This window comes from Elephantulus edwardii, unplaced genomic scaffold, assembly GCF_000299155.1.
Source record: "Elephantulus edwardii isolate Elephantulus edwardi_28Jun2011 unplaced genomic scaffold, EleEdw1.0 scaffold00082, whole genome shotgun sequence".
NCBI classification, from domain to species: domain Eukaryota; kingdom Metazoa; phylum Chordata; class Mammalia; order Macroscelidea; family Macroscelididae; genus Elephantulus; species Elephantulus edwardii.
The window spans coordinates 11,848,668-11,864,211 of NW_006399832.1; the positions used below are offsets into that span (position 1 = coordinate 11,848,668).

Sequence of the window (15,544 nt, forward strand, 5' to 3'; positions counted from 1 at the left end):
CTAGGCGCTGACGGTACAGTGATATAATGATGATGGGTGTCACAACCCGCATTTGAACTTGCAGACGAGCTACCCCAAGCCTTTCTGGGGAAGAATTCCGGGCAGGCGGGCGCAACAGCCGCGAACATTAGGTGCTGCGGACAGGCGCTGGGACCCGGATCTGCGGCCAGTCCCGCGCCCTCCAGCACCCTCCAGCACCGTTCAGCACCCTCTGCACCCTTCCCCAGGCCACCGCGCTTCCTATGTGACCCGCCCCGACAACGCCGAGCCCATTCGTGCAGCGCTGCGGCGAATTTCCCCCCCCAAACTCTGCAATAAGCCGCCTTTCAAGGTAATCACGTTTCTTTTGTTTCCCCCTTTAAAGAAACTTATAGAGGAAGAAAAAAAAAGAAGAGGCGAGCTTAGGAAAGAAGTGCATTGTAATTGGTAGAAAGCTTTATCTAATAACGCAAAGAGAACTCGCTGTGAGGCTAAGAAAATGTGCTCCCTTAAAAATGCAGGTAACTTTCAGAAGGACATTTAGAGAGAAGAATACCGAGGCAACAGTGGTGCTGAAATAGATCCAGACAAAAGAAGCCCAGTGTAGGGTGCTGGTAGAAGGATTCACGGAACTGGGGGAAGGGAGGGAAGAGAACTGTAGAAAAACCCAAGAAAAGTCGTGGAGTCTAAGGAGGGAGGTATCTCCAGTCGCTTGATTTTTTTTTTTTTTTTAAACCTGTTCGAGACAAAAGTTTGAATGGGGACTCCCAAGACTTGCATACATACAAGTCCTCGATGCTGCCTTGGTGCAGGCCACCTGGTTTTGCAGCCCTGGTGTGTGGTCAGTGCAGGGCGTTCTTGGAAAGCCCCGGGCCACCCCTGACAGTGCGACCTGGCGTCTCTGTACCTGGGCGGACGTGCCCCCTTCTCTGCCCGCAGAAAGTCCGGAGGGAGGTCAGGCCAGAGAAGGTACCGAGTTCCTAGCCGGGTCCCTGGCAGCGCTCGGACTGTCACAGCTCTCTCTCGGTGCCCCTGGTTCTTTTGTCCAGCGCGTGGTGCGCAGGGGCAGGCGAGGAAGGAATAGGGGATGGCGATGGGGTTGTTGGAGCACCGGGGAGGATTGGGAGGTGCCTGGGCGGGAAAAGCTTGCTCCGTATCCACAAGGATATGAAAAAAAAATTTTTTTTTTTCTCATCCTAGGAGCGCCTTTGCTCCAGTCTCACTTGGCAAACTAGCGCCTAGAGCGAGCGCTCACTAGACAAAAGGTGGCGGAACCTGTAGTCTCTGGGACTGGCCCTCTTAAGTCCAGCCACATAAGTCCTGTTTTCTCCTATCTACCCACCTCCGCCCTGGAGATGGGGAGCTCTGGGCCGGAGTTGAGCAACTTTGCTGGCTGGTCCAGCCGCCTCGGGGAGCATGTGCCGGGAGCCTCAGGGGACGCCCTGGGCTAGACCTTTCATCCCCCTCGCAGAGGCGAAGGCGCTGCAGGGAGACATCGCTGCTCGTGCGGACCCGGGGCGTCTGGATTGTCCCGGCCCCCTCTCTGTGTCACAGGGTGTGGAACAATCAGTGTATTAGGCAGAGGGGAGTGGGGGAGAAAAAAAGTGCTACAACCCTAAAGATTTCGTTTTCGGATTCAGCTTCTCAGCAAGTACTGCATGTCCCCACTCGCGCCTGGATGCCCTCCCGCGCGCAGGAAGGCAGTCTCGCTATCGGTCCCCGTTCCTCATCTTTGTCTCTGTCTCCATCTTCTCTGCCTCCATCTCTTTCGCACCGGCATCCCCTCCCCCACGACTGACAAATGAATGACTGGTGTGAAATCCCTGCCTCTCCTCCGTCCGCTGAGGCCGGCTGGGAGGGGAGGGAGGCGGCGCGTTCCTTTGGATCTGCCCCTTGTTCGTGCTTGTAGAACCCAGATGTCTAGGAATACGGAGTTTTCTGGTGGGTGCGGGCGCCCCCTGATGGAGAAATCTAGTACAGGTAGTGAAAAAAACCAGATGCGTCCAAATCTGGGGAGCCTCCTTCACACTTGGATGTTCAAAGATGAAGGGTCTAGAATCTGAGAGTTAAGTCTAGGAAAGAAGGGGACCTTTGTCAGCACTAAGGGCAGAGAATGCCTTCTCTAGACCTAGCTGGAATCTGTGTTGCCCTTTGGCAGGAGACTGCCGCTTGATGAACGAACACACATGGCCAGGGGCGGGTCCAGGTTTTGTTAGGCTTGACGCATGTACAATCTTGGGCGTCTTTTGAGAAAGGTACTACGAAAATGCCTTCCTTTTGCAAGTTTGACGAAAGCTCATGACTGTTTGAGTTCAATGCCAAGACAGTCTCATGACTCTTTAAACGACATCCCCCACCCCATCTAAATCTTGAAAACTTCACACGTGGGACGTGGATACTGAGGAGAAAAAGAGCGCCCAGCTGAAAACGAAGAGAAAGGAAGCGGAAGGGAAAGATAGTGGGCAGACGGTGAAGCAGACAAAAGCCAGATTTTGGGTGGACGCCTGCTAACAGCTTGAAACTGATCGGCAGGGTTGGTCTCCAGGCTTTGATGTGAATTTTGTGGCTCCTTTCAAGTTATCTTTTCATTCCCTCATCGAGAACCAGTACCATAGAGTGGTATCCTGGAAGGACGAAAAAACTTAGGTGGAGGTGGTTCGCTCTGGTCTAGGGCATGGGATAGGGGTCCCCTCCCCGTTCCGCTCAGTCCAAGTAGGGAGAAGGGCCCTGGGCGATCTCTGCAGCGCCGAGGTTTACCAGCTGCCGCCACGTGGGCTGGGGCTTCTCCTCCCGGCCTGACACGGGTGTGACTTCCCGGGCTCCCAGACAGCTGTACCGTCGCCCGGGCTGTCCGCGCAACGGGTTCCTTGGCCGAGCGCCCCCTGGGTCCCCGCCCTCAGAGGCCGCGGGGGCGGGGCTCCGCGCCTTCCGCCGAGGCCGACGGGGCGTGTCGGGGGCGTGGTCTGGCGGTGGGTGTGGCAGCGAGAGCTATTTAGCTGTGAGAGCTATGCTCGCTAGAACTCCAAGCTAAGGTTGCTCGGCTGTGGATTGTGAACCAGGCTTCTGTCCGGACAGAAGGCGCTAAAGCCCCTTTATCAAAAAGGATGTAAAGGTTGTTGCTCGGGAGTTCTAAAAGAGAGACGGTTTTGGCTCCAGAAAAATTCCTTTAGTCGAAAAGTGAGACAAGAGGTTATCATGTATTACTGACTTTAAAGTATATATAGGTGCCTGTTTAAAAATCTTTTCTTCACAAGCATAGGCTAGACTAGTCTATTTGAAATTGGTAAATGATTTTCGTTTGGTAGGACTGATCACATTTTATGAGGGCAAAAATTGTACTTGGGCGCAGAGAGCCTTCGAGTGAGCCTGGCACACAGAAAAAAAAAAAAGAAAGAACTCATGTATTTATCAACGAGTGACTCAATCGGAGAACGTGTTAAGGGCTAGACTCAAATACATAAAACTGACTAGGTCACATCATCTTTGGAAAAAGAGGGTTTTCATTACCCTTGAGATCTAGTGTAGTAGTCTGTAGGGAGGTTTTACTGCTAACCCCAAGGAGATGCCTATCTGGTGGTTCGAATCTACCGGCTGCTCCTCTGGAGAAAGATGGGTCTTCGGTTATTTAAAGCCTCTGAAAACCCGCTACAAGGCTCAGCTTTAAATCCATTACTACTCGACTTGATGACACTGAGAGTGAGGGAATAAATGAGATCTTCCCTAATTTTACAGTGAGAGAAGGAATGAAATCTTCCCTAATTCTGGTCCCTAGTTCCTTATCTTGTTATTTTATTCACGTCCTAAAAGCTACATTCTTCTAAGTACTAGATTCTCATTTCATCGCCTGGCAATTGTACCAAAATCATCTTGAAAACATTAGAGTCCTAAAATAGGATGTTGTTATCATGAAGGCACCAATGAAAGCAGTGATTAGTTTTCTTAAATATGTCTCCAATTTGACTAATATCTAACTTGAAGTTCTGAGTTTTATTTAAAGATGCAGATACGATTGTATTTGCCTATTCTCACTGATACTCAGAGGACTCCAGTGTTTTCCCAAGTGATTGAGCAATTGCTTCTTCCAGCAGGGAGCCTAATCTTCTGAACCCTCTGAAAAGGAATAAGATTTAAAACATAAATTTAAGAATTCCAGGTTTTATTTTTTTATTTATTTTATTAGCTTAAGTAAATTGAAAAGTGCTTTCTAAATTGTGTCTTCTGGTTTTTAAAATGAGGTTTGGGGAAAAAAAACCCTCAACCCCACCACTCCTTAATTTTATATCTGTTAGCAGTCATAGGTTTGTCTTTGATTTTTTATCTATGATCTTATAAGTGATCAAAATTTAATTTGGAAAGGACCTAAAAAGCTAATACAAGTCTGAATATGATTAATAGTAATTATAGATAGTTGTTGTTGTTGTTGTTGTTAAGTGACATTTGGTCATAGGCGATTCATAGCAACCCTATGAATGAAAGACCTGAACACTTGTATAACTTTCATCCTTTCTCCAGGTTCACAGGGTTTCCGGAGGCAAGCTATTTCGGAAATGGATGCCACTCCTACTTCCAAGCTTGTTTAGATCGTGCAGTTCTCTTTCCCCTAATATTCTTATGCTTAAGTTCTTTGTGGTTAGTCATTCAATGCTAACAAGTATCAGAGCACTAACAAGATCAATGTGTTGCCACAGTAGTATAGCTAACCTCACATTTCTTAGTGGAGTTTAAACATAAGTTTCTTGACCTTATTCATGGACAGTTGGTGCTAGATACTGTACTTAAAAGGAGATATTGTCCAGTGACAGAATAGAATTTCTTAAGCCACACGATTCTTTTGAAGAAAAGAATAAATAACTGTAGTGGGCTATTATTTCACCACCCACCTAGAGAAACCAGTAGGACTGACAAAAAATGCATTGTTGGGGGTAATTGGCTTTGGTCTATGAAAACATGCTGATTGTTACTCAAGTCTACACCTCACCAGAAAGCACAAGGCCTGCACTCTCTCTGATTTGGAATTGGGACAAGAGGGAATGGAGATAGATGTCTTGGCCAACCTCCACTTTGGCTTGTGAATTTTTGCCAGTTTCCTCCTCTTGGAGCCTGGTCTTGATAAATTATACACATATATATAATTATATACTTGATGAGTAATACATCTATAATCATTGTATATTTTTATAGTTCAGGGCTTTTGGATGTTATTAAAACTCTTAAGAGCCACGGTGGTGTGGTGTTAGGTAAAGCAAAATGTCGATGGTTAGAACTGTCCAGCTGACCCAAGGGAGAAAGATGGACAGCCTCTTGTCGCACAGCCTAGGAAGCCTGACTCCACGGCAGTGAGTTTGGTTTGGTTTTTTATTTGAATGCAGGGTGCCAGAGGTGACTATATTTCAATGATCAGTGAGTAAAAGTTCTTTGTTTAATGTGCTTGAGAGTTGTTAGACTTTTCTCCCCTGGATAGGTCTGATCTCTCAGTTATTATTGTTTTCTGCCATACATTCAACTGCCAATTTAAAACCACTCTATGTGCAACTGGGTGAAATCCTGTCCAGTCCTGTGCATTCCATGCTCTACTGTGGATCAGACAGTTGGGATCCTAGAGATTTTTTTTTGCTGGCTGCTTTTCAGAAATAGACCACTGTACTTTTTCAGAAATAGACCACTGTGCTTTTCTTTTTAGTCTGCTTTTGTCAAGAAGTTGCACTAAAAGTGCTTCACTGTCATGCTGTTGTTTTTGTTAGACGCCATCAAGTTGATTACAGCTTGTGGTCTCCCTGGTGGACCACAAATCTGAACCTCGCCTTATCCTGTGCCATCCTCACTATCTCTGATATGCTCCAGCTACTGCTATTATCAGTCCATCTTGTTGAGGGTCTTATTCTTTTCTGCGTCCCTCCACCTTTCTTATAATGATGTCACTGTAAGAAGATCAGGCAATCCATCTCTAGCTGCTATACATGGAGTGTACTGGGTAGGAATTTCCTGCATTGAAGGTAAGAGTTCTACCATGGAACCACTCAATACCTTAGCACTAGCTCATACTCATCACTGTGGAGTTGGAACTAACTCATGATCAACCCTCCATTGGATTTCTAAGGCTATAAATTGCATGGGAGGAGAGATGCCCATCTTTCTCCCTCAAAGCCACTGGTGGATTCAAACTGCCAGAGAGAGGCAGCCTTTGAGTTAGCAAGAAAGAGCTCTGGTGGCCCAGTGTGTAAGAAGTTGAATTATCAGTGTAAGTCCCTATAGACCACTCTATGAGAGCTTCCTGAATACCTCATGAAAGGATACAATGCATTCCTGCAATGATAGGAATGATAGTTCAGTGGTAGAATTCTCACATTGCATGCAGGAGACCTTGATTGGATTCCTGTGCCATTTTCATAATCTCTGCCATGTTCAAGCTCATTGTTATAGTCACTGTGTCAGTCCATCTTCTTGAGGGTCTTCCTTTCTTTCACTGACCCTTCACCTATCCTAGGACAATGTCTTTTTTCCCAGGGATTTGTTGTTGCTTGTTGTTATGTACCATCAAATCGGAACTAACTCATATCTGACCTTCCAGCGGGTTTTCAGAGGCAGGAAATCGAATAGAAGGAGATTGCCTATCCTTCACCGATAGAGTAGCAGGTGGATTTGAATTTCATGCCTTTGAGATCATAGCATAGTTTATTACCACTAGGTCACCAGAGCTCCCTTCAGGACTGTTGTTGTGTACTGTCATGTTGGAACCGACCCATAGCTGACCATCCGGCAGGTTTTCAGAGGAAGTTAATCTCACGAGAAGAGATTGCCCATCTTTCTCCTGTGAAACAGCTGGTGGATTTGAGTTGTGTATCTTTGTAATCACTTGTTATGCATCAGAGAGTTGGACAATGACTAGGGAGGATAGAAGGAGAATTCATACCTTTGAGCTGTGGTGCTGAAGAAGAGTATTGAATATACCATGGACTGCCAAGAAAACCAACAGATTCATCCTTGAGAGGGTTAAACCAGGCTGCTCCTTGGAGGCAAGGATTCTGGGACTTCATCTGACATACTTTGGACATGTAAGGAGGCACTGGTCCTTGGAGAGGGACATCATGCTTAGAAGGGTGGAGGGACGGCGCAAGAAGGGAAGACCCTCTATGAGGTGGATTGATTCAGTGACTGGGGTAATCGGGATGGGTGTGTCAGAGGCAGTGCGATTGGCACAGGATAGAGCAGGGTTTAGGGCTGTTGTACACAAGGTTGCTATGAGTCACAAGTGACTCGAAGGCACACAACAACAACAACAACCTTTGGAATTGCAACGTAGCTCCCTATCACTAGGCCACCAGAGCTCCTTTCCCAAGGACTGTTGTTGCCAGACTGGCATTGTTGTTCTTCAGTACTCTGGAGAGGTCCTGCACAGCAGACTTTTGCAATGCAGTTCATCTTTTGATTTCCTGGCTGCTGGTACTGAGAGTGATGCTTGTAGAGCCCAGCAAACTAAAGCTGTTTACCATCTCAATCTCTTCACTGTCTATCATGATGCTGCCAATTGGCCCAGTGGTGAGAATCTTTGTCTTCTTGATGTTGAGCTTCAATCCATATTGCAGGCTGCAGTCTTTGATCTTCTGCAGCAAGTGCTTCAGGTCCTCCTCAGTTTCAGCAAGCAGGATTGTGTCATCTGCATAATGCCGGGTGTTTATGTTAGCTCCTCCGAAAATAAGATGCTCAAAGTATGTGAGAGGAAGTTTTGCCATCCTTGCCTCTAACTAAGGAGCATCCTGGTTGTATTTCCTCCAAGACAAATCTGTTTGTTCTCTCAGCAGTCCATGGGATATTCATTATTATTCTTCATCACCACAGTTCAAAGGCATCAATTCTTCTTTGGCCTTCCTTAGTCATTTTCTAACTTGTAGATGCAAAGCAAGCAATTGGAAAAATCATGGATTGAATCAGGTGCACTCTAGTCTTTAAACTGATATGTTTGGTCTTTAACACTTTGATTAAATACTGGAAAGCTGATTTTCCCAATGTAGCATGTCTTTTGACTTTTTTGACTGCTCTTACTATGGTTGTTGGTTGTGGATTCAGGTAAAATGAAGTTGACAACTTGAGTCTTTCTCCGGTTATCATGATAGTTGAGTATTGCATAAGTATGTGGATTTTTGTTTTCTTGATGTTGAGGTGTGTCATATGCTGAAGATTGTAGTCTTTGATCTTCTGCAATAAGTGCTTTACATTTTCACTTTTTCTAATTTAAAGTTTATGTTAAAAATGTAAATTGAAACAGCTTCTTGTTGTTCTGTGAGTCAACTACATATCATAGTGACCTTATGAATAATATATCCAAACCCTGCCCTATCCTGAGCCAGTTTCACCATCTTTGAGACATCTGTCCCAATTGCCACAATCTCTATGTCAGTTCATCTCATCCAGTGTCTTTGTTGACCCTCTACCTTTCCAAGCATGTTATACTTCTCCACAAACTGGTCTCAACTGGTAACATACTCGAAGTATATTAAGATAGAGTTTAAAAATTCTTGCTTCCAAGGAGTAGTCTGGGTATGGTATGTTTGTATGTGCCATGCATAAGGTTCAGTACTCGAGCACCACAACTCAAAAGCATTTATTCTTCTGTCATTCTTAATCATTGCCCATCTCTCAGACATATAACATGCAGTTGAGAAGACTGTATGAGGTGCACCTTACTCCCTAGACTAACATTGTTACTCTTTAACACTATGCAGAGGGCCCCAACAGCAGACTTTCCCAAAGCAACTTGTCTTGTGATTTCCTAACTGCTGATTTCCAGAGTGTTAGTTTTTGAACCGAGCAAGATGAAATTATTAAAAAACTTCAATCTTTTCTCCATCTATCATGATGCTGTCGATTGGCCTGGTGGTGAGAATCTTTGTTCTCTTAATGTTGAAATGCAATGCATCTTGAAGCCTGCAGACCTTACCTTCTGCCATAAACACTTCAAGTCTTCCTCAGTTTCAATTGACTGAAAGAAATCCATAATTATTCCCATTCTCAAAAAACAGTGAGCCATCTGAGTGTAGAAATTAATCACACAATGTCACTGATATCATAGATAAGCAAAATCTTGCTGAAATAGCTTACCCAAGGCTAAATCCAGACATCTAGCCACAGATTACTGATATGTATCCAAGGCCAGTACTCCTGTGAAGTAAATTAATTTTGTTTCCTGTCTAAAGCATGGGACTTCTCTCTTCATTACAACTATACCTCCTATGAGAAGGAACCCACAGGCAACATGATAGGCAATGTTCATTACAACCAATTTGTGGCTGGAGTATCCTAGACAATTGGTTGTCTAGGGTAACTAATTAGCAGAATGGAAGACAAAACTACTGTGTCTGCGTCCTTAAGTCACCCTCACTCAGCTAGGCTTCCCTGGGATCGAGGAGTGAATACTAAATATCTATTTAATGGGATCTTGGCCCTTTCCTGCTGAGACAGCTCATCTCTGGCACAGCCCTTGTCCTCTGCCATCAGTTTTCAAGGATACGGATTTAGCACTCTGTTGACCTTGTCTCTCATGTCTCCCAGGCAATTAAACAGTCTCAATCAGCTGCAGCTTCGTTGTTCAGTCATCTTTTCCTCTTCTTATTGACTTTACACGAGTAGAGGGCTAAATATAGGAACTGGTGCTCCTATCTCTCAGGACTTTCCATGGAGACAGACTTCTTATCACTAACAAACTGCTTCTAAGACGGAAAGAGAGGAATAGAAAAATAGAAATGGGGATTAAAGTGAGGGGGTGGTGCTGAACACAAAGAAAGAAGTGTTTAGAAGTTCTTCATTTAGTAAGATCAGACACAAAAGACAATTGTTGTTGTTGTTAAGTGCTGTGGAGTTGCAGGTGACTCATAGCGACCCTATGAAGGAGAGTCTTCAACGCTTGACAAAAGACAGTAACACTCCTTATAATAACCAAGGACCGTGCTGCCAGCCAAAGGCAAAGGGTTCGAATCCACCAGCTGCTCTGCAGCAGAAAGATGAGCATTCTCTTCCTACACAATTTACTGCCTCTTAAAGCCTGCTAGAAGGTCAGCTGTGAGTTCTAACTTGATAATACATAAACACAAAACAAAAATAACCAAGGGTATGAACAAAATTTAAGAAAATTAGAGAAATGGGGTGAAAGTCTATAGACTCTGAAGATGAGGAGGCAGAAATACAATTCTGTGGCAGCAACAGCCAGTAAAAATGTTCTGAGGTAGTTACTTTTACTGTTGTTGTTGTTAGGTGATACTGACTTTAGCGCTTAGTGGATCCCAAGTGGCAAAGGATCCCATTCCATTGAGTTTTCTAGGTTTTAATCTTTATAGAAGGAGCCTTGGTGGCATAGCAGATAAGGAGTTGCAAATTTAAAGGTGGTACCTCTCATGCAGTGAAAACTCACCAATGGTTTCATGGGAAAAGAACAATCTCTCCTGTGCAGTTTACAGCCTCTGAAGACCTGCTGCAGGATCAGCTGTGAGTCAGTTGTGACTCTATGACAATGAGGATTTTTTTAAAATTAATCTTATTTTTAGTGTATTTTTTTATATTTTATTAATTTTAATGTGTGGAGATCAAGAAAGCTCTGCTTCTCTCCCTTCTCGGAGTCCCAAAACTATTTCTCTGGCCATGGCGTCCTCCGGGGTCCCTGGCTAGTCTTCCCCATGGTACCTGAGATGAGAAGATCAGGAAAGCTCCCAAAACTATTTCTCTGGCGATGGTGTCATGAAAGTTTACAGAGACTTAGGGTTTCCAGTCGTTCATTGTTGCACTTTTCTCCCTGCCCACCCTCCCCGCCCCCCAATTCACTCTTGTCCTTGATATGAAAAAGAAAAATGCTTCCATTGTTATGCAACCTCTCCCCCCAAGACCACTCTACTATTCAGCCTTTACTATGGGCTAAATTAATCTTTTAATAGGAGCACATCTCCAGTTCTTTCTAATGCAGAGCCACTGGATAGATTTGAACTATCAACCTCTGATGAGTTCTTAACCAGTGTACTATCAGGGCTTTTGAAATACTTACTTAAGGGGATATCTTGAAAACAAAGAAATTAACACATCCCAGTCAAATCAATTGTTGTCAAGACCATTCTAGTTTATGAAGACTTCATGGGTGTCAGAGTAGAAATGCACTCCTTAGGATTTTCAAGACTGTGGTCTTTCAGAAGTAAATTACCAGGCCTTTTTACTGAAGTGTTCTGGGTAGATTTGATGACCCCGTGTCTTAGTACTTAGCCTTTGGCATCATTCAAGGACAAATCATTCAGGAGTTTAAATTTAATTCAGGAGGACATTTAATTTAGGATTTAGTGAACAAATCATTCAAGAAGCCAGGCTTTTTGAAGAAGAATGTGGTATTAGGATTGGAGGAGGACTCATCAACAACCTGTGTTATGCTTGCTGAAAGTGAAGAGTACTTGAAATGCTTACTGCAAAAGAACAAGGACTACGGCCTTCAATATGGATTACATCTGAACATCAAGAAAACAAAAATCTTCACCACTGGGCCAATAGGTAACATCATGATAAATGGAGAAAAGATAGAAGTTGTCAATGATTTTATCTTACATGGATTCACATTTGATAATCTTGGTACTCACAGTCAAAACTCTAAAGACATGTTACACTGGGAAAGTCTGTAGTTAGGGACCTTTCTAAAGTGCTGAAGAGCAAGGGTTTCAGTTTAAAGACTAAGGTGCACCTGATCCAAGCCATGGTCTTTTCAGTTGCTTGCTATTTATCTGAAAGTTGGGGAGTCAATAAAGATGACAGAAAGAGAATTGATACTCTTGAGTTGTGGCACTGAGGAAGAACCTTGACTATTTCATGGACTGACAAGAGAATGAACAAATATGTCTTGTAGAGAGTGCAGCCAGGATGTCCATTAGAGATAAAGAGTGAAACTTCATGTTACATACTTTGGACATGTTGTGATAAGGGACCAGTCCTTGGAGACAGAAATTATGTTTGGAAAAATGACAGTGAAGGAAGACTCTCAATGAGATGGATTGATGCAGTAACTGTAACAATGGGCTCTAGTATGTCAGAGATGATGTGGATGACACAGGATAGGGCAGGGTTCAGATCTGATATTCAAAGAGTCACTATGAGATTTACTCAATTCAGTGACATGTAGCAATAGCAACAAAGGGATCAAACATAAAGCAGAAATAGATGTGAGGCCAAGTAGGACGGTGATGGTCTAGAGGGCAGAGAACCAAAGGGAGACTATGCTGCTTGGTCAATGTCCATGATGTACCAGATGGAATATGAATCTGACTGTTTTGTTGCGTTGCCAGATCTGACTCAAGAGAATTCAAAGATCTGAGCTATATGGTGAACTCTTTCATGAACAATGTTGCTTTCTACATCTTAACTTCATTTTTCATTAGAATCACTCCTTTTCTCTGATTTGGTTAAGTGATCTGCAACTCTTGGTATAAGGCAAATATTGCTGGTATTGTTATTAGGTGACATCAAGTTGACTATGACTCATAGAAACTCTTATGAAGAACAGATCTGAACCTTGCCCTATCCTGTGCCATCTCATCATCTCTGACACATTTGAGTCCATTGCTGCAGTCACTGTGTCAATCTATCTCATTGAGGGTATTCCTCTCTTTTGCTGACCCTAAATCTTTCTAAACATAGGTCTCTTTCCAAGGAATAGCCCTTCCTAGCAATATGTCCAAAGTATGACTGACAGTGCTTTGCCATCTTTGCCTCCAAGAAGTTGTCTGGCTGTGCTTTTTCCAAGACATCAATCACAATAACAAATAATAAATAGGAATATTAGACAGGGAATTCTAGTAACGTAGTTTATAAGAACTTCCATTACTCACTCAAAGGTTGCACCCTCTGGTGGTTTGGATGCACTAGCCCTGGCTCTGAGGGAGAAAGATGGGCCATCCCCTCCCATGGGATCAACAGTCTCCAGAAGTCCTGTGGAAGAGGCAGCTGAGTCACTTGGGACTCAACAACAATGAGTGAATGACCATGTTAATTAGTCAACTGGACTAATGAAAATGTATTGCACATTTAACTAGGCTATGTGGCGAGTCAGTCTTCACTACTTCCAAATGGCTTTTGTAGGCCATTGCTGTGGCCTTCTCCACATGGTAGGAGCATACAAATAGGTTGTGTTATTCTATCCAGTTTGGCCATTCCACCGGATTTAAACTGAGCATATTCAGCAGTAGAAATGGATTATGTCACTATCAGCAAAGAAGCAGCAGCAGAGACTGTTGTATGCAGATTCTTTGGGGCTAGAGATTCCTGCCCCAGTTCATACTGGGACCTTCACGAGAGCATCAGTGGCTTCAACCAAGAACCACAGACCCACCACAAGATGAGTCTTCTGACCTGGGACTTCTGCCCTGTGGAGTCAGAGCCAGTGGTATTTATCAAACCTTGTTGGAAGCCATGGAGTGGAGGGATGGGAGATGCCATAATGTATGGGACTAAGAGGGTTTTCAGCTTCAAGGCTGAAAGACTTAAACAAAACAAAAAAACAACCTGTCTTGAAAATTGGAATCCTGTCGCCAACTTGAGTTGTAACTTGTAATCATGAGTATGATTGTGTGAAATTGGTGTAGCTACTGTGATGGATTTTGGACCCTGTATAGGATTGGTGTGAGAATCAGAAGTAGGTGAGAGAATGAGGGGGACATGGGAATTGGTATTGTGTTGTGGATGCTGTTGATGGGGACAGTTTGCCCTTGTGCAATTAGTAGAGGTGAGTCTCAGACATCTCCATGCTGCGGTCACTCTTTTTACAATTTACGTGCCCACAGAGCATGAAGAGATTGGTTATTCATTTAGTCTGCAAACATCCCTTAGCAGTAAGTTCTGAACATGACAATGGAAATGTTGTTAGATGCCATTAAATGAGCTCCAGCTCACAACAGTCCTGTGTTCAACACTGGCCTGTCCTGTGCTGTCCTCACAATCTCTGCTGTGCACTAGCCCATTGTAGCAGTTGCTTTAATGCACTATGCCACCAGAGTTCTTACTGTTCTGTAACTCAGCTCACTGTCATCGAATCAGAACCGACTCACCAGCCATATGGAGGCTGTATAAGGAGACTAAATTGGATAGGAGGAGACTGCCCATTTTTCTTCTAAGTTGCCCCTTGGGGACATATACCACCACAGAGGAACCATCTTGGCTTTGGGGTGCAACTCCCTGCAGACCGCGACACCAGAGCTCTCTTAATGCTTGTTGCTATCTCCTGTTTAGTCGAAACCAACTCATAGTTGGCCCTCCAGGAGCTTTTCTTCAGAGGCAGTAAATTATGTTGGCGGAGATCCTTCTATGGATAAGCGTGATGTCCCTTTCCAAGACAGGTCTCTCCTTGCAACATGCCCAAAGTATGTCAGACGTAGCTTCAAAATCCTTGCCTCCAAAGAACATCCTGGTTTTACCCTTTCCAGGACTGTTTGCTCTCTTCCCAGTCCGTAGTTCACATTCAATAGTCTTCCCCAGCACCACAAATCAAGGGCATCAATTCTTCTATCATCCTTAGTTACTGTCCAGCCCTCTGATGCATAGCAAACAATTGTGAAGACTATGGCCTGGATCAGGCACATCCTAGTCTCTGGGCTGACATTGTTCTTCAGTACTCTGGAGAGATCGTTCATAGCAGATTTCCCCAATGCAGTTTGTCTTAAGATTTCCTAGCTGTTGGTACTAAGAGTGTTGATTATGGAGGCAAGCAAGCTGAAGTTGTTAGCAATCTCATTCTCTTCACTGTCTATCATGATGCTGTCACTTGGCCTGGTAGTGAGAAACTGTCTTCTTGATGTTGAACTTCAATCCATATTGAAGACTGACTGTAGTCCTTGACCTTCTCCAGCAAATGCCTCAGGTTCTCCTTAGTTTTGGCAAGCAAGGTTGTGACATTTGTATAATGCAGATTACTGATGAGTCCTTCTCTAATCCTGATACCACGTTCCTCCTCCTAGAGCCCAGCCTCCTGGATAATCTGTTCTACATATAGATTGAAAAGGTATGGAGATAGGACACATGTCTGGTGTACACCTTTCCTGGTTTTGAACCATACAATATTTTCTTGTTCTGTTCTGATGACTGCCTCCTGGTCCAATTATAGATTTCTTATAAGCACAGTGAAGTGTTCTGGAATTCCCATTCTTCTCAGGGTTTGCTGTCATCCACACAGCCTTTGCATAGTCAGTGAAACACAGACATCCCTCTGGTACAGTCTGCTTTCAATCTAAGATCCATCTAACATTGGCTATAATATCTGTAGTGCCATTGCCTCATCTAAACCCAACCTGCACATCTAGCAATTCTTTGTTAATGTGCTGTTCCAGTTGCTTTTAATAATAAATATTTAGTATTAAACACACTTTGAAGCTGAAGTGTATTTTTTATGTCTAATGTTTCAAATCAGTTCTCAAAGTGGCACTATTACCTATTTTTACTACTAAATAACTAGAAAAAATGTGATTTGAAGAATTAATAACTTTTAAAAAATTTAAAAAAGAATTAATAACTTTACTAGAGTAACAGCTATAGGGAGAAATACAGAATTTAAACTCAG

At 43.7% G+C, this 15,544-nt stretch overlaps 1 protein-coding gene across 1 annotated transcript in view; it reads left to right on the forward strand.

Annotated features, from left to right (window-relative positions):
• Window positions 1-235: 235 nt before the first annotated feature.
• The window catches only part of VCAN (versican), a 151,955-nt gene continuing 136,646 nt past the window's right edge, over window positions 236-15,544 (forward strand). Inside the window, exon 1 of the mRNA XM_006889871.1 lies at window positions 236-331. The gene's annotated coding sequence lies outside the window, so the exon portion shown is untranslated. The remainder of the gene's footprint in view (window positions 332-15,544) is intronic.